Source organism: Vulpes lagopus, chromosome 20 (genome assembly GCF_018345385.1).
Source record: "Vulpes lagopus strain Blue_001 chromosome 20, ASM1834538v1, whole genome shotgun sequence".
NCBI classification, from domain to species: Eukaryota; Metazoa; Chordata; class Mammalia; order Carnivora; family Canidae; genus Vulpes; species Vulpes lagopus.
The window spans coordinates 27452570-27479195 of record NC_054843.1 but is presented as its reverse complement, the minus strand read 5'-3'; the positions used below and the strand labels follow the sequence as shown (position 1 = coordinate 27479195).

The window sequence follows — 26626 nt, the reverse complement described above, 5'->3', positions numbered from 1 at the left end:
TTTTGGATTTTATTTATTTACTCATGAGAGACACACAGAGAGAAAGAGGGAGAGACACAGGCAGAGGGAGAAGCAGGCTCCATGCAGGGAGCCCGACAGGGGGCTTGATCTGGGGACTCATCTGGGTACTCCAGGATCACACCCTGGGCCAAAGGCAGCGCTAAATCACTGAGCCACCCGGGCTGCCCCTCTTAATTGTTTCTAAAGCTCCAGGATATACCCTGGAGTTACTGTCTCCTCAGTGTTTTGATTTATCACCTTCTATGTGTAAGGCTTAGAGCTGGGTGTTTTACAAATCACAGATTTATACAAGATATGATCCCTTCCCTTTAGAAGTTTACAATCTTGCAGGAGAGACGAATTAAATAAATGCAGTGTGAATGGTACTCATCAACTACTAAGGGACAGTGGAAGAGGGCACTTCAGGGTGATTATTCAAATCACAGACCAGGGAGTGTTTTGGTAAAAGAAAATAAGCAGGGATCACAGGACACCTGTGAGAAAGATGACAAAACCCGGGTGGCAGCATAAGAAATGTGCAGTTAACATCTTTGAGGGTGAGGCAAATGGAATATGATGCTGGGATAAGTAGGAGACAGATAAAAATAGGACTTGGCCTTTATCTTGTTAGGCAAAGGTCTTTGTTCAGAGTTATAATACTTTCTTCAGAAAGGCTTATTGTCCTACGGTGTGTAGAATGGGTTGAATAATAAAAATGAAAAGACAAAAAGAGCAGTTAGAAAGCGACTAACAAGCATGAAATACTAACATGTGAATTTGGAAGACAGCAGTAGAAAGAGAAGGAATAAATCAAAACACATAGCTCTTCCTGTTCTCATGAAAATGATTATTGAAATAGTTATATATATTATGTGTTGATATATAAAGGCACAAAATAAAACCAAAGACTTGTAAACAGACTTGCAGGGAAAACTTTGCTTAAATCATCACGTAAAAGTTACCTATCCTGCTTTGGAAAAAACACTTTGGAAAAAACTCCTTTCAATGTGAATACAGGTAGCATATACCATTTCTTAATATAAGTCTTTGATTATATTTTTGTACTATTTTAAAAACATTTATTGTAGGTGGCCTAAAAATAAAACTTCAAAAACTACAATTAGAAAATGTCTATATAAAACGAAATCTATACGTTATTACAACATTGTTTATATGAACAATTTATACTTTATTACATACAAATTATTCTTAAAAACTATCAAGGTCTGTTTGATTCATACTAATTTTAAGATACCAAAATACCATGTGTGTCTCTCTAGTTCCTAAGAATGAAAGAAGTATCTTATAAATATACTTCTCTGAACCAACATTATTTTTATGACCCAAATGGAAAAATGTACATACAAATATCCAAAAGATAAATTACCTGACCATAATAATAAACCCTATTTTTTTGAAACCTCATATTTACATGTTACCTTTCATAGGCATATACACATCAATTTGATAAATAAACTACTTTCAACTAATTCAAAATATCAAAATGTATTATTATATATACAACTGAAGATCTTTGTTTTCTCTTAGTTTAAATGTTCTCTGCCCCCAGATAATTCTCAAAGGCAAATTTCTGGGAGGGGGAAAAAGGCGTAGCTTCTCTATACACTCAAGAAATATTTAATCAATACTTAGGAGTTCCTTCTAGATGCCTATCACTGAACAACAACAATTTTTAAAGGTATAATTGATTTACAAAATGCTGTTACAACTTGATGAGTTTGGAAATAAGTATACACTCATGAAACTACTGCCATAGTCAATGCCATAAACATATCCAACACCTTCAAAAGTTTTTTCCCCACTCTCTTTATTTTTTGTGTGATTAGAACACTTAACATAAGACCTACCTCTTGGAGTGGCTCAGTGGTTAAGTGTCTGGTTGCGGCTCAGGTCATGATCCTGGGATCAAGCCCCGCATCAGGCTCCCTGCTCCTCTCCTTCTGCCCTTCCCCCAACCATTCTCATTCTCTCTCTCTCTCTCTCTCTCTCTCTCCCCCCCCCACCCTCAAAATAAATAAAATCTTAAAAAAAAAAAAGACCTACCTCTTAGCAAATTTTTAAATATAAAATACAGTCTTGCTAACCATAGGTACTATGCTGTACAGTAAATCTCCAGGATTTACTCCTCTTACATCATTTAAAGTTTTTACTTTTTGACCAAAACCTCAGTTTCCTCCTTACAGAATTCCTGGTAACCACCATTCTATTCTCTGCTTCTATGAAGTCTTTCTGGATATAAGTGCAATCATGTAACATTTGTGCTCCTGCCTAGTTTACTTTACTTATGATGAAGTCCTCTAGGTTCATCCATGTTGTCACAAATGACAGGGTTTCCTTATTTTTTAAGGATGGAAATAAATACTGCATTCTCTTTATTCATTCATAGGTGGATGGACATGTGGGTTGCTTTCATGTCTTGGCTACTGCAAATAGTGCTGCAATGAATACAGGAGTGCAGGTATCTCCTCAAGATCCTGATTTTAATTTCTTTGGATATATATCCAGAAGTAGGATTACTCGATCAGATGACAGTTCTTAATTTTTTGAGGAACACTCTACACTGTTCCACAGTAGTTGTACCAATGGATGCCCAGGATTATTCTTGGTTCTTTCAGATGTACTAGTGTTGAGCACTCCTGCCCTCAGGGAGCTTTCATTTTAGAAGAGGAAAATAATCAATGAGCAATCATTTTATAAGATTAATTTCATGGCAGTCTTAAAGGTGATAAATGCTGTAGAAAAAGAAAGAAGAGGCTTCCACTTTGAGTGGTCACCAGACTAGGCCTCATTAATAAGATGCAGATGGCCCTGTCAGCAAATACAAGAACTTTAATTTTACTACAACCAAGATGAGGGCTTTTCAGCAGAAGGATGATTTTCATTTTTAAAAAGTAGCCATAATATGCACTATTAGAACGGGGTGTCAAAAAAGTAAAGTTGATTTCCTTTAAAAAAGAAGAGGTAAGTACTATTAAAGAAGTTAGCGGACAGGACTATGAAACAACTACCTCCAATCCAGAACCCAAAATAACAGCTAACATGTATAATTATGTCAAGTATTGCTAAAGGTGCCCTGTCCCTCATGACAACTCCGTATGTGACTACATTCGAAGGTCAATAGTACTTTATCCATATTCTGAACACTAAAAAAGCTTAAAGCAAGCCAATTTAGTAGTAAAATCTGACCTAAGTTCATATGAGATAGCATATGGTTCTTGATTTATCCTACCTGGCAAATATATACATGAAGAAACATTAACCCTTAAAATGTAGGTAACTTTTAAATATCCTAATTAATGAAAAGTCATTATAGGTACATCTATATGTATACATATAACCTTTTTTTAACTGTCCTATTTTATGCAGGAGATAGTGGAGTTACATCGTTCAGTTTACCACATTCAAATTAAACCAGCCATGCTTTAAAAATATTTTTTTTTAAAAAAAAGGAAAAAAAACAACAAAGATTAAAAACCTATCCAGCATATAACCTAGAGTAAGATGGAAGATGTGAACCTGCCGTTACAGATTTTGATTTTACAGTTAAAGACATGTATTTTCCATACAACATGTCCCCTAAACATTGGATAACTGCTTTATCTGATGTTCAACCAAAGAAAATGTCATTTATTCCAATACTGAAGGAAAAACAGGCAGCTTGAGACATACTGAAAGATGGTATATTAGCTTTTGACACAGCAGCTTTCTATTGGATTTTAAAGGATAATTTTTTCAAGATTTATTTATTTTTGAGAGAGCACGAGCAGAAAGGGGAGAGGCAGAGAGAATCTAAAGCAGACTGTGTGCTGAGCATTGAGCCTGATGAGGGGGGCTGGGAGCCTCGATCTCAGAAGCCTGAGATAACAACCTGAGTTGAAACCCAGAGTCGGAGGCTTAACCCACTGCACCACCCAGGCAGGTGCCCGGAAAGGATAATTTTAGCTAGATATGGATTTGACTAAAGCCTTGTCTTTTAAAACCAAGATGTAATTCTGTAATGTGCTGTCAGATATGGTAACCTATAGACACATGTGGTTATGGAGCATTTGAAAAGGGAATAGTCTGTCTTTTTAAAATTTTTATTTTTTAAATGTTTATGTATTTGTGTTTATATTTATTTACACACACACCTGCAGCAAGAATTACTATCAAACTCATTCACTGGGCCAGAGACCCTTGTGGTGTTAGCCAGACTTACCCCTCATGTAACACAACACTACCCTACACTTGAGTTCACTGGCCAGGCTGTGGCCTCAATTCCAAGCTCTAACAATGCATAGGAAAGGTGACCAGTTTGAATTGAGATGTGCACTAAGTGAAAATATACATTGAATTTTAAAAACTTATTATGAGAAAAATGTAAAATATCTCACAATTTTATATTAATTATGCAATGAAATAATATTTTGCTGATAATGAGTTAAAGAAAATATTTTATTAGTTTCTTTTTCCTTTTTTTACGTGTTTACTGGACAATTTAAAATTACACTGTACTTTTATAATATTTTGCTGATAATGAGTTAAAGAAAATATTTTATTAATCAGTTTCTTTTTCCTTTTTTATGTGCTTACTGGACAATTTAAAATTACACTGTACTTTTATTTATTTTTTTTTACATTGTACTTTTATTGAATAAACAGCACTGTTCTATAGTAAAGACTAAGAAGAAGATCTGACATAAAATTTCTCAAGTACTTATGCTCTAAAATGCATAATTTCACTTCACCAAAAAGATTAACACAACACAGATAAAGGTAGAAAGAAAGATTCATCAGAAATGCTAAAGTAAGTTTTTTGTAACTCAAGAGTATATAATTTTGGATATTCCAGAGGTATCCCAATATTCAAGAATAAAATAAAAGCTTCATGTACAAAATGTCCAATTTATTTTAAAATCATTTTTTTCAATATTTCCACAGTAGTAGGTATATATATAAGGATGGTTTTATGTCCTCCTTTCCTTCCGTAGGGTTAGGACAGATCTAAGTTTCACAGATCAAATACATACCATGATGACATCAAAAAACAGGCAATTTATTTTAAATAGATGGTAAAATTTCATACCTCGTAAAAAAGCAATTTTAGAGTTTACATGCAGTTAGAGAAAAATTAAGTCTATCACAGTATAAGCTATCATTAAGAAGAGATACACTAATTGACATTTCACAAATATCCTTAAAAGCACTCCAAGTATGTATCATACTAAAGTTAGACATATACATACTCCATGATTCAGCAGTTCCGTTCCTGTGCATATACTTATCAGAAATGAATGCTTATGATATGAAAGATATAAAAAAAAATTCATGGCAGTCTTATTTGTAGCCCCAAATTGTTAAGATACTCAATATCCATTTATAGTAGAAAGGATAAATGGTGGTATAATCATACAAAGGAATACAGACAATTGGGGTGGGGTACAAATAGAAAAAAAAACAATATATGGGTGACTCTCAGAGATGTAATGTTGATCAAAAAACTCAGACACAAGAGTTCATATTATATGATTCTAATTGTATAAAGTTCAAAAACAGGCAAAACTAACACATAGTAAAAAATGCCATAGACTGGTTTCTGTTGAACAGAAGTAGTACTGCCTAAGACAGACAGTCTCCTGGGATAGTGTTAGTTATGCTGGGTATGCTGTGTGGAAAAAAAAAAAAAAAAAAAAAGAAGAAGAAGAAGAAGAAAGAAAGAAAAAGAAAAATGACTGAACTAGCAAGTAAGAGTACCTGTTTGACTACATGAAATTATGGCTTGGTAAAAAGTTTGTTTTCTTTAGGAAACTTTTTTTTAAAGGGCCTTAAGTATTTTGAGTCAGTTTCAAAAGAATTACTGAAAACCAATTCCTATTTTGAATTTACGTAAGAGTCTGTCTACTTAATCCTACAACTAAATTTATTTACAGTTTTTAATCAAAAATAGTAACGAGTTCAACTTTATTCAAACATACCCTTAATTTTGAGATTACATGATAAACTTTCATAAATGGAGAATTCATAATGACCTTAAAAGTTTAAGAATCCTTTGTATAACTAATAAACTATTTGAATGTATCGTCAATATTTCCTTGTCATAGTAAATTCTTCGATTTAAAAAGATATCTTTCCATGCTCATGGATTAGAAGAATATTGTTAAAATGTCTATATTACCTCAAACAATATATACATTTAATGCAATCCCTATCCAAATACCAATGGCATTTTTCACAGAACTAGAACAAAAAAATTCTAAAATTTATACAAAAGATCCCAAAGAGCCAAAGCAATTTTGCAAAAGAAAAGTACAGCTGGAGGTATAATTCCAGATTTCAAGTTATATTACAAAGCCAAAGTAATCAAAAGAGTATGGTACTAGCACAAAAATAGACACATAGATCAATGGAACATAACAGAGAGCCCAGAAATAAACCCACAATTATAGGGTCAATTAATCCTTGACAAAGGGGCAAGATTATGCAGTGGGAAAAAGACAGTCTCTTTAACAAATAGTGTTGAGAAAACTGGACAGCTACATACAAAACAATGGACTAGACCACTTTCTTCCACCACATACAAAATGCACTCAAAATAGATTAAACCTAAATGTGATACTTGAAACTATAAAAATCCTAGAAGACAGCACAGGCAATGAGGTCTCTGACATTGGCCACACCAATATTTTACTAGACACCTCTCCTGAGGCAAGAGAAATAAAAGCAAAAATAAACTATTGGGACTACATCAAAACAAAAAGCTTTAGCAAAGTGAAGGAAACAATCAACAAAACTAGAAGGCAATCTAGTGAATCATGTGAAAAGATATTTGCAGATGACATACGAGATAAAGGGTTAGTATCCAAAATATATAAAGAACGATATAACTCAACACCCAAAAAACAATAATCCAATAAAAGATGGGCAGAACACATGAGCAGACATTTCCCCAAAGAAGACATCCTGATGGCCAAAAGACACATGAAAAGATGCTTGTCATCACTCATCATCAGGAAAATGCAAACCCAAGTTACAATGGGATATTGCCTTACACTCGTCAGAATGGCTAAAATCAAAAACACAACAAGCAACAAGTGTTGGAGAGGATATGGAGAAAAATGAACCTCTTAGGTTCTGTGGAAAACAGTGCAGAGGTTCTTCAAAAAGTTAAAAATAGAACTACCTACCTTAGGATCCAGTAATCCCATTACTGGGATGCAAGACTTGATCTCATGACCCTGAGATCATGACCTGAGTGAAAATCAAGAGCTAGATGCTTAACCAACTGAGCTACCCAGCCACCCCCCCAAACCAGATTTCTTTTACTGACTTACAAAAAATTCCGAATTACCCATATTGAAATATATCCCTCTCCTCCATTATGAACATCAACTAGTTAATCAATATCTGAAACTTAAAGAAAAAATAAATAACAAAATGCAACATAATTTTCTTTCTATAAATGAAAAGGCGTAACTACATTTTAAAAAATGGAGCAACAGACAAAATACAATACCTTCTGGATGTGTTTCTCCTGACTGTTAAAATAATGGGTCCTGAGAAGAGAGTTCTGAAATAGCTCACAGTCCAAAAACTCCCTGAAAATTAAGAAAAATAAATATTACTTCAAGTGCATCTTATCTCAAAGAATTTCAGTGGCATGTTTTACAATGAAATCTTAACTACTAAAATAAATTATCTTTAAAAATAACACAAAAGATGTAAAATAAAAAATAGTTTTCATTATACATGCTTTCCTTGGGCATAGCTGTTGACCACAACTGATGACCAATTATAAAATTATTTACCAAAATATACTGTCTTTATATACATAAACACTATCACCTATTCTCAAAGTGAGAAGTTAATGGTGATGAAGAGAAATTCTGGTCAAGGATTCTGAGAGTAAAGGTATTAGGATTATTTGGTAGTCAATACAGAGTTTGAACCACCTCTTTTTTTTTCCCTCTCTCTAGATCACCAGGAACAAAAAATGTTAAACTGAGAATTAGAAGCCTTCAGATACAGAATGACATCAACCATATAAGAAAGTTTATAACTTCAGGAATAAAAAAGTAGGTGAAAAGTTTTGACCAGCAAGAGACACAGCCTCTACTTTAATACTGTGGTGGCAGAGGAGGCTTTATATTGATCAATAGGTAATGGACAGTGAAGCTGGTTGGTGATAAGGAAGGCGTGATGCAGATATCCTGATTCCATTATAGCAACTTCGACTTCCCCAAATAAAGGAGCTACTTTTTATTGTTATTTCATTTTACCAGTACCTGTCAGTTTCCCTAAAACCATACAGGGGAACCAAATTTCTTTTAGTAATGCTTTCTCAACACCCTACCAAAGCAGGCTCTTTGACCATTGTGCTTCCAGATAATTTTCTCTGCCTCATGCTTACTATTATTCTCATTGTAATTGTGAACCCTTTATTCATCTTTGAATCCTCCAACACTTAACATGGTGCAAGGCCAAGAGCTGATGTGCAGTAAGTACCTACTCAACAAAGTGAATCTTAAAGACTTTATCAATTAATATGCCATGCTGAAGTAAGAATAATCCATAAAAGGAAAGAGGGTAATTATACAGGCCAACTACAATGAAGAGTAGCTGCCCTTCTTCTAATTACTTCACACACACACACACACACACACACACACACACACACAGTTCTTCATCAGCAAAATTCTTCTAGTATCTATGTCAATGCTCTCCCAACCCTTACAATCAGCCTGGTAGGAGAGCAGATCTCCTTTCTGAACCAGGACTCTAATCATGCCGTCTGAGGTCCTGCACCAACTGGCATGATAACTGGACATTAACACAAATCCTCTAAGCACATACATCAGCTGCTCCTAAGCAACCCTCCATCAGCAGCAGGAAATGTCTTCTACATGTATGAGTCAAAGATACCTAGAATCATAACTAAGGGTAGAATGTTCCCAAAATTTTACAAGTAGACAGAAGATATCATCTTAAAATAGAACTGTAACTATTAGAAATAACAAACAAACAAAAACCCTGAAAAGACCTCCCAGTGGTTTAAAGAAAAAAAAAAAAAAGCATTATCATTTCCTATTAGGACATTACTTTTTCAGCAGCTAAATAAAAACATTACCAAATCATTTTATGTAATAAAATTTAACCTTATTTTGACCTTCCTTATAAAGCAAACAAATCTCTCTATCCAATAAGGTTCCATCTGAACTATGTAAGATGATAAGCAATACCTTAATTGCATTCATTTACATGACTTTGAAACTATTCTGGGCTGAAGTCACTGACTGCAAGGTCACAGCATACAAAAAAGTAAAATGTACGCAATTTGCTGAGGAGGAATGATCCACTTAGAATGATAGCACCTTCTCCCTCCTCATTAGAAGATACCAAATGCTTAATGCAATCAACAGGTGCAGAGTTCTCTTTTTGAAACATATTACATATATACACACTGATTTTATAACTATAAATATATAGATATACTAAGAATATATTTTAGAATAAGTTCATCATATAATCAGTCTGCTTAAATAGAGGTAAAGGACAATCCACTAGCAATTAAAATCAAAACATGAAACCGAGCTATTATTTTTTCCATTATCTCATAAAATTTCTAACAACTAAAACTCAGATTACAAAGTTATAACAATTTTTAGGACAATAACTACAAACACAGGATCTAAGGTATATTAAGAGTTACTGCTTTCACGTTTTATAACCTAAACAAGCATATGTTCAACTATTTTGCTTAGAGAAGCAGACTTTACGTGTCTCAAAGTCAGTAATACAACATTAGTAAAAGGAAGGAAATACAACAGACAGAAATGGACTATCACAGATTATAAAAGGCTATGTATATTCTTTGAAAACCTCAGAATATATCAAAACACACAAAATCAAGTTAACCCACCAGAATATTTCCCTGTAGTCTTATCAAATTCTAACACAAACTGGATAATATTGGTACTTGAGTTTACTGGAGAAAAGGAAACTAAAATAGGATCTAGGGGTGCTTTAAAAAGGTTTATATTATTAGTACAAACGGAGAGCAGCAAATATGTATTTCAGGTTTTATATATCATCACCAGAATATTCATTTAAGAAGTTTCTGTCCAGAGGTGCCTGGACACCTAAGTCACCTGACTCTTGGTTTGGGCTCAGGCCAGGATATCAGGGTGCTAAGGTTGAGCACCAGGTCAGGCTTGCACTAGATGAGGAGCCCGCTTGGGACTCTTCTTTCTCCCTCTGCTTTTCCCTACCTCCTCTCTCTAGCTCTCAAAAAAAAAAAAAAAAAAAAGTTTCTGTCCAATAAATTAGATAAATCTCCCACGATTAATTTACTAACCAAGTACTTTTATACGACTCAAGCCAATCTTTGTAATTTAAAAGAGTCAGTAAAAGAGAAGCAACACTATTATAAAATGTATGCTTCTTTACCTTCTCTACCCTCACAGAAGGGCAAGACTTTTTTTCATGCAAATCTCTATTAGATCCAAAGAGTTTCAAGTGATGCTCCTCCACAAAGAACACAAGGATAAATATATATTTATTCAAGTACCATATTCCTAAATAAACCCCAATACCAAAATGTGACTTTGTCCTTTTTTTTTTTTTTAGACTTTGTCCTTTTTAAATGAGAAATAAAATATCTCAATTTTTCTCTAGAAGGTAAGCCAATTCACTTTGGATTAGCTTAGCAGTAAAATAAATGCATACATATGTCGTTAAAAGTATTAGTTACTATTACGATCCACATGATATGTATAATTTGTATAACTATATAACAGGCAATCGATGGTTCATATCCTATGACAAAGATAAAAGCACGGGGGCCTATCAGAATCTTCTAATATTGTTTCCAATATTCTTGGTCGCATTCTTACTTAAATCTCAGATGGACAATAATTTTCTGATAAAGATGATAACTTTTTGTTATCTCTAGAACACTTCCCCTTTATCCACCCAAATGACCACCCAATGTCATGTGTTCCTACAGCTCATTGATTACAATCACAATAATCTAAAATTCTATCTCATCCACATATTTAGGATCTTCCTCTTCTTGAATATCAGAACATGTTAGAGCCAATTTTTATAGACACAATCTAGCCTTAGTGTATCTTTAAATGGGCTACAATCTTGAACTGAAAATGAACTATATTAATGGCATCACTCTTACATCTCTCAAAGAAAGAAATAAGTCTGAGCCTAGGTTCAGATACACTTCATTTTAACAACATGCATCAATCTCAGGTGAGCCTAGTAAATCCTGCCTACAAAGCAAGCACGCATGCATGCATGTGCACGTGTATATGAGCCTCTTCCATTTTCTCTTTTCTTTTCTGTTTCCTCATCCCCAGGAGGTTAATGAACAAAATATGACACTTTTTAAGTATTAAATCCTGGACTGACAGGGTTGCTCAGATAACACTCAGAAAAGCACAACGTGACTCAATCCGTAAGGAACATGCCAAAAACACTCCATAAAACCAAGTGTATCTAGAATATGCCATATCTCTATTTGAAACACCTGCTAAGAATATGTGACTTCACAATTCCATCTAGGAAACAGTTTTCTTCTTCTCTCACCTGTTCCCCCACCCATCTTGCATTCAACTCCATAAACAGCAGTAATCCACCATTATAAAACAGTTGACGGTTAAAACAATGAGCCAACCAAGAAAGTACAATATTCTATAACTGACATTTACTGCATTGGCCTTGGACTTCTAATCTTTACCAGACGGGCACACAAATCAATCCATCAGCTCATAAAGGTGTGCTTTTTTAACCTCTAAAACAGATGGGATTGGCCAGAAGTGTCTGGCATGTCAAACTGCTAATCACTGCTGCCCTTTGCACAAAATAACCCACTTAAGTTGAGGCATGGTTGCACTGTAACCGACATTAGTCTGTGGGAAACCCATTTAACTGTCACACACTCCTGCCACTCCTGCTCTCCCTTAATTAAGCCTAATGCCTTATGCTTTGACCTTTTGTTCTAGCCTATTAACCCTATCTAGTACAAGTTCAATTATGTTAAACTAAAAACTTTGCTGTAAAATATTAAATGCCAACCTCAAAAAATCATAAGGGACATCCTCCCAGCCCTTAGTTCTATGCACCCTGTTACTCCATGTATGCAACAGTAAAACCTCATTTTTGAAGTGATACTGATTCTTAGAGTTGAGAAGAACCGAATTATGATCCTAGTCCACCCTTATTTTAGAAACTGAGGCCAGAAAACATTTAACAACTCGCCCATTTCAGAGCTTTAGCTGAGCCACAATGAAATCTATCTCATCACTAGCTCTAATCCTTTATTCTCCATGGTATTTCTGATTAATAGTTAAACCAACCAATGGTTGTTAAGGATACTAATATTTTCACCACAAATTTGTATCTTTCACCACCCTCTAGGATGCAATACACAAACTGGCCTAAAGCAAAATAAATGAGCATGTGAAGAGACCTCAGAACTAATTTCCCAATACACACAAAACTTTCTATCCCCTCGCTATTTTTTTATTTTTAAAAGTAACAATGGTCATCAAAAACTGCTAAATTCTGCAACACTCAAATCTAAGGCAGTATGTATGAATACAATTTTTTTTTTCTTTTCTAATGCTTCATCTAAGTATTTAACAGAGAAAATGACTTAAGCTACAGAAAGCAATTACAACTCACAACTTCTCCCCAGTGCAAATTCACAGCTGGATATCTTTAAAAATAGCTCTATTTTATACCTATATGTATAAGGATTGCTGTTCACATCTACCAGAATTCCAAAATATAAAAACAAAAAACTTTGAAATTCACTGTAAAATAAAATCAAATGTAGTCCAAACTAACACGCTGTCATCACTGAGGTATTTTAGTTTTAGCATATAGCAATGTGTGTTATTATTCCTCTATTTTCTTCACACAGCTAGAAATATTTTCTTTTACTATTCTCACTGTAACACATGAAAATAATTTAAAGATCAATAACATCTAACAAATTTTAGATTTCCACCTGTGATTCTTGTGAGAAAACATATATTAATTTCAGATTTTCAAAAGATTAAAAGTCAGATTTTAATTTTATCCTTATTGTTGACTGCCCAAAGCCCATTTACCTATTTTCATTATTAAGCAACACTGTCATTTTACTGGAACCTTACAGGTTAAGGTAACATACCATTTATTGGAATGTACAGTAATTTTTTTCTAAAGATTTTGTTTATTTATTCATGAGAGACACACAGAGAGGAGAATGTACAATAATTTTTAAAAGAAAGATCATTCAGAGTTGTACTAAAATGATGAATAAATCCAGTGAGGGAATTTATTATGTCTTAAGAGGTAAGAAAACATGGTATCGAGTTTAAGACCCAAAGTAAATGTGTTCATGCTATTAGAATGACACCTTCAAAGGAAAGTGTCACTTGACATTATCAGAAGGAATATATACGAGGATGTATAAAATGTCAAATACGTGGATGGATGAGTAGCCAGAATTAAAACAAACACTTGTAGCAGGGACAATTACCAGTAAAATAATGATTCAGCATTGTATTCACCTTTTTTACTGCAAAGGAAAACGCTCTTAATTTATATGAGACACCATGTCTTAGTTATAAGAGTCAGTTCATGAACATAGAAATTAAGTCTGATTCTCTGTTGAGGAATCCTACTTTGGAAAATTTATACTACTGTATAGAACTCATGCATTCTTTAACAATGAAAGGCAAAGACAATTCAGTTTATCAGGATAAATCATGATGAAAGCACAAAGTAGAATATATCACATAATTAGTAAATGTGCTTATTTTTCTACCCTTTTACCTTGGACAATAGTCTACTAGCCTACATATCTTCTTTTGCTATGATTTATAAGCATGTGACATATAAAAAAATATATGAGCCATGAGAGGAGATGTTTTTTCTGTTTACAAAAGATACCGACTTCTAAACATGCATGAAGTTTAGTAAAACACTTTGTCTTCACAAAGCAAGAAACTGGGTTAAAGTTATTTTAAGAAGATTTATGAAATCTCAGTGTTGCAAATATATATGCCAGATTACCTATACATTTCCTTTAGCATTTGAAAATCACTAGTTTAGAAATTTCTTAGCTCCATTTTAAAATAAACTTCTTTACTACCTTAGCATTATTAATCTAGTTGAACATAATCATGTTCTAACAGAAAATTCACCTCCAGAGAAGAGCAATTGCTAGTTAAAAAAATAATAATAACAGAGAGGCTTCATATATTACTTAAGTCCTATAACTTAGTAAGGTTTGAATCAAGTCATTCTTAATGGAGGCTAACTTTTAGATTACTGAACACCAAAATTAACTCTAGACATGAAATTCTGAAATACTTTCATCTTTCCAACCAGTCAAATCCAATGTGAGTAAATGTGTCAAGCTAGTATATCTTTACCACTACTATTAGCTAGTTTTCTTAGCTTTGGAAATGAAGCTAAGGAGACTACCTATAAGGCTCTATTAAAAATGTTGTTTCCTTAAAAAATACTTAAATGTTGCCCCCAACAGTTTTGCTAAACATGTTTTCAAATAGATTGTACTTTGTGTATTTTTGAAGAAACTTAGCATTACAAAACAACTTTAAGTGCCACATAATTATAATGTCACCATTAATTTCACCTTTTCCTTCATAATTAATATGCCTGGAAAGACGATGATAAATTTTAAGGAAGAATTGTTATTCCTTTTAGAAGTCTTTATTTAAATAGTCTGAAGAAAAAAATGTAGAATAGCAATTACTATGAATTAGCTATACATAATAATTAGTAGTTGTTACATATAAATACATAAAGGCTCCTTTCCTGACCACCCCCCCCCCAAAAGCCAGATTTTACCAGTAAATAGGGATTGGTATGGTTCAATTCAACTAATGTTTGTAACAGCCTTCTATGTGCCAGGCACCTACAGTACCAACAGGACACTGATGAATTAGCTCCTATTCATGGAGCTTACGATCTACTAAGAAACACAAATGCTAAAGAAGTCTGGCTATTGCAATCAGGAGTACAGAGAACTGGGACAGACAAATCTGATCTTGTTGGAGGCTTGGGGACTACAGTGAGCATCTATTCTCTCCTGCCCACTGGCCCAGGAGTGAGAATATTCCTTTCCAATTTTCTGGCTAAAATGCAGTTTGTGGACCATGTAAGTGACTACCTTAGGTTTCTTTTCTCTTGCTCTCATTTTAGAGGGGTGGATCTAGATGCACCTGGTTCAGGGCACATTACACTAGTCCACACAGTGCGATCTCATCTTGTTACCCTTTTACAGGAGAACACTGAAACACGGTCCATGACATTTGTATTATATTCCCAATTGAGCTGATAGACCCAACTACCTGCACTAACGATTTTATAACATTACTCTTTAGTGATAACTAGAGCTGACCTGTAGTTTGATCCCACTGGTCAACTAAAGGTACCTGACTCTGTTAATCTACAAATAGAAGTTTCCCTACTGATTTTTAAATAGAACTCAAAATGTATATAACATGTAGAAACAAAGCTGCTGCACGAATAGATGCGCACCTGTACTGTAAAACTTGTTTTTAAATTCTCAGCCTAGAAAGTACATTCTAAGTACTAGAATACATGAATCACAAGACTGTTCTGAAGACCATATTTCAGTAGCAAGGAAGAAAATAGACTACCAAAACTAGGGGGATGTGGTTGGCCTTGTCTCACCCCACTTCTCAAGACTCTTTCTGGAATCATAAGGTCAGTTTGGACTTTACTGCTGGATCCATCACCAAAGGTTATTAACTATTTCTTAACATGTGGTACACAAGCCCTCTTGCTAAGACTGCCTTAAACAAATGCAAAGTGTGAAATAAATTAAGACTTGATTTCTTATCTTGGGTTTACCCAACAACTAGCTGTCAAGTTTTAGAATTTACCTAAATTCTCAGGGACTCAATTTCCTCCTCTACCTAAATTCTCAGGGACTCAATTTCCTCCACTGTAAAATGCAAACAATACATGTTTTGGAAATTTTATTTTTATTTTTTCAAGTTTTTATTTAAATTCCAGTTAGTTAACATGCAGTGTAATATTAGTTTCAGGTACAATATAGTGATTCAACATTTCCATACAACACACAGTGCTCATCACAGCATTAACAATGACAATAATGTTGGAAGATAAGAAAGTAGTTTACCCCGTTGTATCACAAGTATACCCTGGCAATAAAAAAATTAAAAAAAAAAAAAAGGACAAGTGAGAAATTGAGAAAACAGGGAAAAGAGGAAACAAAAATAAGAGAAAGGAGGATCAAAAGAAAAAAGTGTATAAGTGCCAAAAAGTAGCACTTATCACCATTTGAGTTATAGTTCATATCAAATACCTATCCTGTGTGATCTTCCATTAAGCAAGATGCCTCTATAATCCAACTTGCTTGAAAATAGGGAACACAAGATACCTCTATGACCAATATACTTAAACCTGGAGCAGCCATAACTTTTATCAAATTTCCTTCCAATCTGAAAATCTAAAAATTCTTTGTAATTACTTCAACTTGTGAAAGCTAAAGCAAAAAAAGAGAGAAAGAGAGAAAGAGAGAAGGAAGAAAGAAAAAGAAAGAGAAAGAAAGAAAGAAAGAAAGAAAGAAAGAAAGAAAGAAAGAAAGAAAAGAAAGAAAGAAAGAAAGAAAGAAAAAGAAAATATGATGCTGATTCAAGGATTACTAGGATAGATAGGTAAGAGCAATGCTTTACTAACAAAGCAAACAATGCATTGGTTTGTTTTGTGTCAACACCACCAAATATATGGATATTGGGAAAGAACTAAATGGTGAATACAGAATTTCCATCTTCAATCCTTGGCTTCAAGGAGATTCAGTCTATCAATTAAATTTTTAAAAATGTATGAATGGGTTAGGGAAATAATATAACCACATATCTGAACTCTAGAAAGTGGGGGGTGGGGGAGTGTTTTTTTGTTTTTTTCCCAGATGGCTCACTTACAGTTCTCTCTTATTTGGCCAGATACAATATATTCTCTTAATAAAACATCATAGTAAAACATTTCTTTGCAGCTTTTATAGAAGCCCTTTTGTTTATCCAACATTTACTTGGCAATTCAAAATTCAAAGCACACTAGAAAATATGTACATGAGCCTTATTGCTCATCCTTGTGTCTCCAATATAGTTTTAATTTGACTATATTTTAGCGTAAAGGGAACCACTCGGCTTCTTTTGAGTTCCAAATTCCATAAATTTTAAATGAGTTAAGTAAAAAGAGGTGGAGAGATTTATAAACAATAAACAATAGAAGAGCATTTCTGATGTATACTTAAAACTATGCTATATGCCACAAACCTACCTAACTTAAAAATCTCTTTCCTGACCATAGTCTACTCCCAAAATGAAGTCAAATGCTCATCTTTCTATTTCCACTTCCTTCTGATAAATTCACAATCCCATTACTAAATTCCTCTTCCTATCAAGGAGCCTAGTTTATTAGCATAACGTAGTCTTTAAAATAAAATTATTGTGGGTGAAGATAGGGCAATAAAACAAATTCATGTCAGAACTGTTACAGTCAAGAATTTTAACTTTTCAATCAGGAAGAGCTAGGGGTCTGAATTTGTGGCAACTGCTCTTTGAAGTAGACAAACATAATTAGCCTTGGGAATACCTGGATTAAGACCATGACAAGGTATTTTAATGAATTATATCAAGACACATAGTTGCTTTCTCTGCCTCACAGAACTCCACAGTAATTCTGTGATATACTTCACGAGGGTTAGCATCTGAGGAGGGAAATGAGTTTGCATGGTTACCCTTGTTGTCTACATTTCTCTTGAGAATTAACAGCAAATCCTGCAGAATTATCAACTGGAAACAGAGTGCCTTTCTCCTGAGACTGGTCTGAGAATCCAGGCTGGGCAGATTTGGAGGTGCTGCATGAGTTCTGTGCCTATCAAGTTTGGGAGCAGGAATTTTGGTGACTTTTTAAAAATCAAATAGAGAGTGGTTCTCTCTTAAAAAGATGGCATATTCCAATGAAAAAGCAAATTATTATCAATGAAATTAACTGTGTAATCTCAAGAATTTCTGGGATTCCTGGGTGGCTCAGCAGTTGAGCATCTGCCTTTGGCTCAGGGTATGATCCCAATCTGAGGATCAAATCCCACATCAGGCTCCCTATGAGGAGCCTGCTTCTCTCTCTGTCGGTGTCTCTGCTTCTCTCTCTGTATCTCTCATGAATAAATAAATAAAAATTATTTAAAAAAAAAAAGAATTTCTCAGACTAGTTTTATTTGTAAATAGAGAAAATGATACCTAAATGCCACATGGAAACTGTAAAGCAGCCAGCTCAATGCCTGGACAAAGCAGTTGCCCCCAATTCCTTTTTTCCTGTTATTTTCTCAATAAAAAAGAAAAACACAAAAAAGGGCAGCTTTTCTATATTCTAAGTTTTTACCCTATCATGTCTACTCTTCTTCAAACCACAGGCTTGGGTACCTGGGTGGCTCAGTGGTTGAGCATCTGCCTTTGGCTCAGGTCGTGATCCCGGGGTCCTGGAACAGAGTCCCACATCGGGCTCCCGGGAGAGAGCCTGCTTCTCCCTCTGCCTATGTCCCTGACTCTCTCTGCGTGTCTCTCATGAATAATACAATACAATACAATACAATACAATACAATACAATACAATAAAAAGAATAAAAAAAAAAAACCCACAGGCTCGAAATCTTTACTGTTTACTGACAACAGCATACATCGATACATAGAATGAGAATTCCAGAACTTAGAGGTCCAACTAATCTTGTTCTATACTCTACGGATGTTGCTCAGAGAGATAAAAGGACTTCCCCATTATCTATATCATACATTGTCATAGCAGCAGATCCTAAGCTGGAAAAGTACATGTGGGATAACAAAACAAATACGTAAAAATTTGTTTTTCAAAAATCAAACTTGAGCCTAATGACCCATTGTGCAAATACTCCTTTTACAGGAAAAAACTGCAACTGTGATTAATTCATTTTGAGGATGCGTCTTATTATAACCTATTTCGGAGGGGTTCACATGTTTTCTAACACCTTTTCCTGGTGCTCTCCACCTTCTTCTTTCCTCCCTCCTTTACTTATTGTATTTCTTTTCCAGTGTATACATCTACCATTCTGCTGTTGTAGATTACTATAAATTCATAAATTCAAGAATCAAAAAAAAAAATCTAAGAAAGTATGCTTTTCAAAAGCCAGTTACACGGACGCCTGGGTGGCTCAGCAGTTGAGCATCTGCCTTCAGCTCAGGGCCTGATCCTGGGGTCCCAGGATGGAGTGCCACATCGGACCCTGCTTCTCCCTCTACCTATGTCTCTGCCTCTCTCTGTCTCTCATGAATAAATAAATAAAATATTTTTTAAAAAGAAAAAGCCAGTTACAATCCCTTAAAGATTTCATTTCTCTCAAATTCTGGAGAGATCCCTCAAGCGAGAAGACCCTTTTTTGTTTTGAACTTCTAATTCTCAAATTTGGATTATGTTCTGTCAGGTGTCAGCTCTCTGATCTACATTATGTCATTAAATCAACACAATAATCATAAATGCTACTCTTATTTTTAAGAATGCATTCCTAACTGTTACAATGCTAAATTATCATCTAACTTTTTTTTTTTTTAATCGCAGTAACATAATTCAAGATGTTCACAGGTTGCAGACAGTATGGGTAAATTCAACAGTTAAAAGCACACAACTACAAGGAGAAGCTAGCGTAGCCACTGTGGGACTTAAGCTTTCCTTTTTATCTACCTAAAGCTCATCACCTGACTTTTACCCCGTAGCCTCACATAGCTAGTAAAGAAGGTAAAAGTAAAATAAGACACCCCAGTAACAACAGGAGCTCCTAACTCCTCACTTCCTAATTTGTCCTTAATTCATGAGCAAATTACAGAGTTGAAAATAAGGAGTAGCCCTATCATTTAACACATGACTAAAAAGAGAACTTTCTTAATTAGAAGTCCAAGCGCAAGAGACTCCTTTCCATCAAAGTTCTGAATAGACACCAACATCAGGTCAGTAAGAGTTGTCCTGGTCCTCGTGGTATCTTAAGCTGATGACTCAAGTTCCCAGCAGGCATCTAGTTTAATATTTCTTGAAACACCAGGCTTAGTCAGAGTGACCTGGAATTTAAGGCAAATGAGGGTCTCTTCCTTTCATCCTTAAAGACATTTTTGCTAAATGACGCAAAGTTAAAGAGGCAAGATGAGCTTTAATTTAGAGCTTTTATTCCCTAAGTTATAAGTCAAAAAATTTCCTGGGGAGAATGAACCATGCTAGCTCTGAATTTCAAACACAACTATCAACCCTGTCAGAGGAGCAATTCTATTTCCAAATTTCTTAACAAAACGCCTCTTCCCCTAGTCCTATTTATTAAAAGAGGAAGGAGAGATGGGAAGGAAGGGAGGGAAAGAGGAGAGGTCAAAGGAAAAGGTGGAGGAGGAATGGGAGGGAGGGAGGGAGGGAAAAACGGAGGGAGGGTGGAAGGATGGATAAAGGGATGAATGGATGTCACAAGCACCCTCCTAGCCAAAGGTTCAACACATTCTGGAGTTATTCTGGAAATCAATTCAACCAAAAAACAACCTACATGAATTACCCAAATCAGCTTAATTACCCATAACATTATCTTCAAGAACAATCTATCTTAAAATCTGGTAAAGACGTTTAAAAAATCTTAATACTACTAATATAGTGCAGTCCTTTTTTTTTTCATAACTACATTCTTGAGTTGCCAGTCTCCTAATAAATTCTTTAAGTCTGCTTCTCATTATAGTATTCCTAGAGTTCTAGGCCAAATGTTATCCCTAGCACGGTTTAAGGTATTAATTTTAACAAAATGCTAATACAGTGGTAAAATGTGCCACATTTTCCCCTCTTTCTTGTTCTTCTCCATGTTTGATGAATGAAAAGAAAATCACCTTGTTTCAGGTGTACTGATACCCTAAAATACCACAAGTTTTGGAATGCTTTATTTGTAATATTTGCAAGATAGAACTTCAAGGTTCATAATGCACAGTGTGTACTATTACAGTGACAACAGTTAGTATAACATCCTATTATTTCAACAGCTGTATTTATTATGAAAAATTAAAACTACCCTTCATAACTGTAGTAAGGTGAAAGGAAAGGTCTGTTCTAAATGACCTCTAATTTTGAGAATCCTAAACATTCACTATCCATCAAATTGAATGTTAATTTTCAAGGAATAGGAAAATAACAGATGGGCATTTATGCCATAGTTTGTGAAGAAATCCTGGTAAGACTTCAGATGTCTCTTAGTTACAGTTTTCCCCTGCCCTTGATAATATGCTTAAAGGAAACACTCTTTCTGTAGTTATTTACATCGTTATCTTTATCAGAAATCATATGAAAAGGGTCTCTAGTTCACCACCCAAACCTCAGCACTGTTTCCCATGTTGAGTAAGACCCTTAGAAATCACAAAATCTTAAAAGAATAAAGAAAGGATGATCTAAGACGAATTCATTTTCTTCCAAACTGTAACTCCTGGTTCTCTTCTGGTACCCAGTTTTGATCTTCCACCTTAGATACACTTAAGAGACGTTCAAAAGCAAAGTGTGCAAAGGCACAAATGGGGAATTTGCTGTTTTTCCCCCCTTCAAACAACCACTGTTTATATAATATTGCTGCCCTCATAAAAGGGAATCCATTACCATCAGCAATTCATGTCCCTGCTTCAGCATCAGATGCAAACAGGATACGGAAACAAGATCTCTCTCCTCCATTTACTTTTTGTTCATTCCAACCTCTGGACATACTCCTCAGTTCCCTTCCATTGGCCTGCTTCATCATCTGACACTCCTGAGTTTTACCTTCTCAAGTCTTAATGACCCTCCTGATGTTGTAGTTCTGTGATTGTTCTGGTATCTAAATACTATAGAAGGAGTTTGCCCATTAACCCTCCACCACCATAGCAACCTAAGGAAATGAATCTTCAACAATTCAATTCACAGATTCGAACATATCCTGAAGTCCCTCCCCCTGCCATATTCTGTTGCACATGTCTGACTTTTTGATGGTAATCAATGTGCTTTTTTGGTAATCAATATGCTTTTCATAAAAATATGTCCTCGGTTAGAAGACATGGGTACTGGGGCTTTATTAAAAGAGCAAATGCTCCTTTCCCCAGTCTTCGTCCACAAAAATGGTAAATTGGTATTAAAACAAAACAAAATGCACTGATCATGGATTAGCCACGTGAAGGGGCATATGGAAAAAACACACAGTAAAGAAACTGTACCCACCGCAGCCAAGAAAGGAAGCTACAATTGAAGGTGATTCTCATAAAAGAACACACCCCAAAATGCAGAAGCTGTTTCTTTTAGAAAAGGGGGTGAGAGATGAGAGAGCAATACAGAGAAAGGTGAAGTACTGACGGATAAAGTACAATTCTTCTCTATTCACCTACACTCTAAAAACTAACTGAATCCGGCAATCTAAAGTTTGAAAGACAAAACTGAACCTATCACAATTTAAACCGAACAATATTTTCTTGATGAAAATTAGATGTGTTGGAACTTATTTTTGGCTGAATCATCTTTTAACCTGATACACAAAACTAGTACTGCTCTTCCACAACACTTAAAATACGAGCTTTCGAGTTTCTTAACAATCTGCAAGGCTTAAAATCAAAAGCTTAATAATCCTTTTAGCATCATATATCCTAAGCCACTCCGATTTAAAATTACCTTCTCTATCATTGCCTCCTAGGATTGGTTTGCAATGGAATCTGTACAATTAATAATAACCTTCTTCCCTCTCATCTTTCTAGAGAGCCAAGGATGACATATCTTCTTATCTCCCTACTTGTTCCATTAGATTGACATATTTTGCCTCATCTGTCACCTTCCATAAAACTCTGCTTTCAGATATGAGTTAATTCATTTTTAGTTGTCCTCAATGTTCTAAAATAGTGATGTTTGATAGAATTAATACAGTGCTCTAGTTCTCTCTGCTCAACTGGTACTTAATTAAAGATCTTGGAGGCCATCTTTCTCTCAGGTTACACCATTTAAAGAAGGAACGTTACTTCCTCCAGACAATGTGATAAGCCACATGGCACTAAAGCTGCCATCCCCAAGTCTCCCATTTAACAGATTGCTTTACCATGTATCAACTACCAGCAAGACAGATCACCACTTTATTTCACACTGATTTACTTTTCACATCTCTGAACCGTTAAGTCTGCTCTGCCTACATTCCCTCTTACCTTTTGAATTTCCAGAATTTTTGGAGTTTTAAACACTCCCTTACACTTTTCTTACTGCTTTTGTTTGAGGTGGACCTGGAAAAGTCCTAATGACGTTTAATCTGCAAGATTTCTTAAATAACCCTGATAACGATGCAGAGCTGGAAGCGATCTTGAAGCAGTTGGAGAACTACCTTGGAGCACAAACCGAAAATTCCGTTTTAAATTCTTTTGAATTAGTATCTTTTGGAGAAAAGCCACTCAACTTGATATGTCATCATTTTCATTTCTAAAGGTAGCATGGATAATTTAAATTGGCACTTGCTATTTATTACACGAATAATTGTTCTCTTGGATGGCCTTCGAACACTAGCACTTCTCAATCATTTTTTGGTTCTACTGGAGCCACAAGAGACGTGTCAATTTAAGCAAGCTTTAGGAGCAATAAACTAACAAACAGACTCTAGGTGGTGGTATAGGTTATTTTTTATCATGATGTTTTGCTCTTAAAACTGAAAGAGTCAGGAGAGTATTTAGCCTCTTTTACAGACACTTGATTGCAAACTTACAATCTTTCAGGGCGCTTAAATTAGTAAAATCCAAGTTCGACAGAGTTTCGGAGATAAATGCAAGGAATGGATCTAAGTCAAGTTTTCCCACAGACATTAAACATGGTTTTCAATTGCTTCAAAAGCACTGTAGAGATCTCACTTGAGTAAAACAAACAATGAGCAGTTCTCCTCTCTCTCTCTCTCTCTTTCTTTTTTTTTTGAAATATGTATTGAACTCACTGAACTCACACTCTTAGGGCACTTTCAGAGGTATTTCCCCCACCAGACTGAATGAAGCGCACTAGAGTTAACTATCCCACAGTCTGCAGAGGAGTAGCTGTTCCATTGACTGATTCTTCTTCTTTGTCTCTAGGAACTAATTCCAGGCAGAGAAAAGTTACTACTGGTGATGAAGCCATTACTTTCTGAACCAACTAAACCCAACTGACATTACCAAACCGCCGGACAAAACCAAAACAACTTATTTCTAAGTTGGAAAACATTTCAACACACTCTAGGCAGCGACCCACACTTGGGTGCCAAGCAACTGAAACATTATTTGTTTAGAAAGTCCACTTATTCCAGTGTCTCTTCCACGAAGGTAGCAAACTGGTTACTAAACACTGAATAATCCATCGGGAAAATACACCCACTTGCAAAACTAAACCTGTGAGTCACTGATCCATAACTTTAAAGAGTGAATTACCAAAGCCTCCTGCCCACAAGCCCCCCACCCCAGAAATGCAAGCGCATTCACCGTACACGCCCCAACAACCGTTGTCACTTTGGACGTCCGCAGACAGTCTTTCTGCCCCTAAAGACGGTTTCTCACCCCCGCACAATCTCACGACTTAGGCATTCACATTACCGGAGACAAACTCCGACTCAGCCCCACCGACTGAGTGAAAAGTCCCTGCAGCTAGGGACGTCCTCATCTTCGTCCGAAACGCAACGCGAAAGCACTCCCGGCCCTGCTCGTCCACTACCTGCAGCACCGCGCAGGCCCCCCGGGACGCGAGGCAGGGCCGCCCCGGGCCTCCGGGATCAACACGTGTCCGACTCCCGGCGAGTGCGCCCCCGAGGCACAGCGATTCCTTTGTTCCTGCGGCCGCACACCAACTCCTGGGGAAAATTTGGAAACTACTTTGGAAGGGATGCGAGGGTGTGTGGAGTATTTCCAGGGAAGCCGTTCATGAAACAATATTCACTCGTAGTTAAGGAGGACCAGACAGGAGGGCGAGGAAGCCTCCCGGGACCTCCGCAGGGCTCCCCCCAAACGCGAGCCCCGCTTGGGGCTCAGGGGTGGTGATGGTGGAGGCCTCGGTGCAAAGAGCCTCGCCCTGGGGGGGGGGGGGGCTGGGGCCGAGCGGCCAGGCCCGGGGCTCGGGGCCCGGGGCTCGGGGGCCCGGGCAGGGCCAGGAGAGCGGTCCCTGTTCCTGATCACTTTTCTGGACCCGGAATCCAGCGAGAGCGCCGCGCCGGGGACACCGGGCGGGAGGCGGGAGGCGGGAGGCGGGGGGCGGGGGGCAGCGCCCGGCGCCGCCCAGGTCGCCCCGGGCTGCAGGACCCGGAGCCGCGCGGCCACACGCGCCCGGAGCTCCGGGCCGAGGGGAGCCGAGCGGGGCGCGACCGCCGCCTCCAGGGAACCCGCCGTGAGCCCGGGGCCAACTCCGCAACTTGCCCGGCCTGGGCCCCCCGAGGTCCCGGGAAGAGCCGGCGCCGGCGCCGGCAGGAGCGGGGACGCCCCCGCCCGCCCCGCCGCCCCGCGGCCCTGCCCGCCCCGCCGCCGCCGCCGCCGCCGCCTCCGCCCCGCGGGCCGCGCTCCCGGGCCGTTTCCGGCGGCGCCCGCGGCAGCTCGCGGAGCTCCCGGCGCCCCCGGCCGCGGCCGCCACTCACCGGAGGCCGCCGCGGCTCCGCGCCCGCCGCCCCGTCCTCCCGGCGCCCCGGGAGCTCCGCTCTCGCACGGGCAGCGCCGCCGAGCGCAGGGGCGGCCGCGGGGCCACGGGCGGGCGTGCGCGGGGCCGCTGGTCCGTCCGCCTGGGCCGCCGCCTCCGCCGCCGCCTCCTCCGCCGCCTCCTCCGCCGCCGCCGCCGCCTCCCGCGTTCGGGGCTCTGCTGCAATGTCTGCGAGGCTGACTTTGAGCGCCTCGCCCGCCGCCCGCCCGCCCGCAGCCGCGCTCCTCCCTCCGCCGCCGAGGCCGCCGCGGCCCGGTCCCTCCCCTCGCCGCTCCACGCCATTCAGCTCTTCAGCCAAGTTTCTTAACCCTTTTCTCCCCCTCCCGCCGCGGCCGCCGGGGCAGGGGCCGCCTCTCGGGCCCGGCCGCTCGCGCGAGCCGAGCCCCCCGCCCCGCCCTGTGCGCCCCGCCCCGCCCTGTGCGCCCCGCGGCCGGCGGGCGGGGGCTGCGGGGCCGGCGGCGGCGGGAGCCCCGGGGCGGGCGGGCGGGGAGAGCCCCGCGGCCGCCGCAGGCGCCTGGACAGCTGCGCCCGGGCCGGGACCCAGGCCGGGGCTCGCGCTGGGGGCCGGGGGCAGGCGGCTGGCACCTCGCCCGGCCCCCGCCCCAGCCTCCCCGCCCGGCGGTCGGTGTGTCCTGCTTCACGGGGGGGGGGGGGGGGGCGAGGGCGCTGACGCGGGTCACCCGGACCCCGCGCCTCGGCCCGCGGCAGGCGCCGGGACCAACGTGGGGCGCCGCGAGGAAAGCTGGGCCGGAGACCTGCGGGCGCCCCGTCCCGCCCTCGGGCGGCCGCAGGACCCGGGCGCGCGGCTTCTCCGGCTGCTTCGTCACCGCGAGGCCCCCGGCGGGCCCGTGCGCCAGCCCCGGCGTCCCGG

General features: G+C 38.4%; 1 protein-coding gene and 1 non-coding gene across 2 annotated transcripts in view; both read right to left on the bottom strand.

Moving 5' to 3' along the window:
• Positions 1–25790, bottom strand: part of NRIP1 (nuclear receptor interacting protein 1) — a 94176-nt gene extending 68386 nt beyond the window's left edge. Inside the window, exon 1 of the mRNA XM_041735121.1 lies at positions 25697–25790. The gene's annotated coding sequence lies outside the window, so the exon portion shown is untranslated. The remainder of the gene's footprint in view (positions 1–25696) is intronic.
• On the bottom strand, positions 4150–4302 carry LOC121479620. The gene has a single exon (XR_005984777.1). It is a non-coding gene; the product is annotated as a small nucleolar RNA SNORA62/SNORA6 family (small nucleolar RNA).
• Positions 25791–26626: the final 836 nt, after the last annotated feature.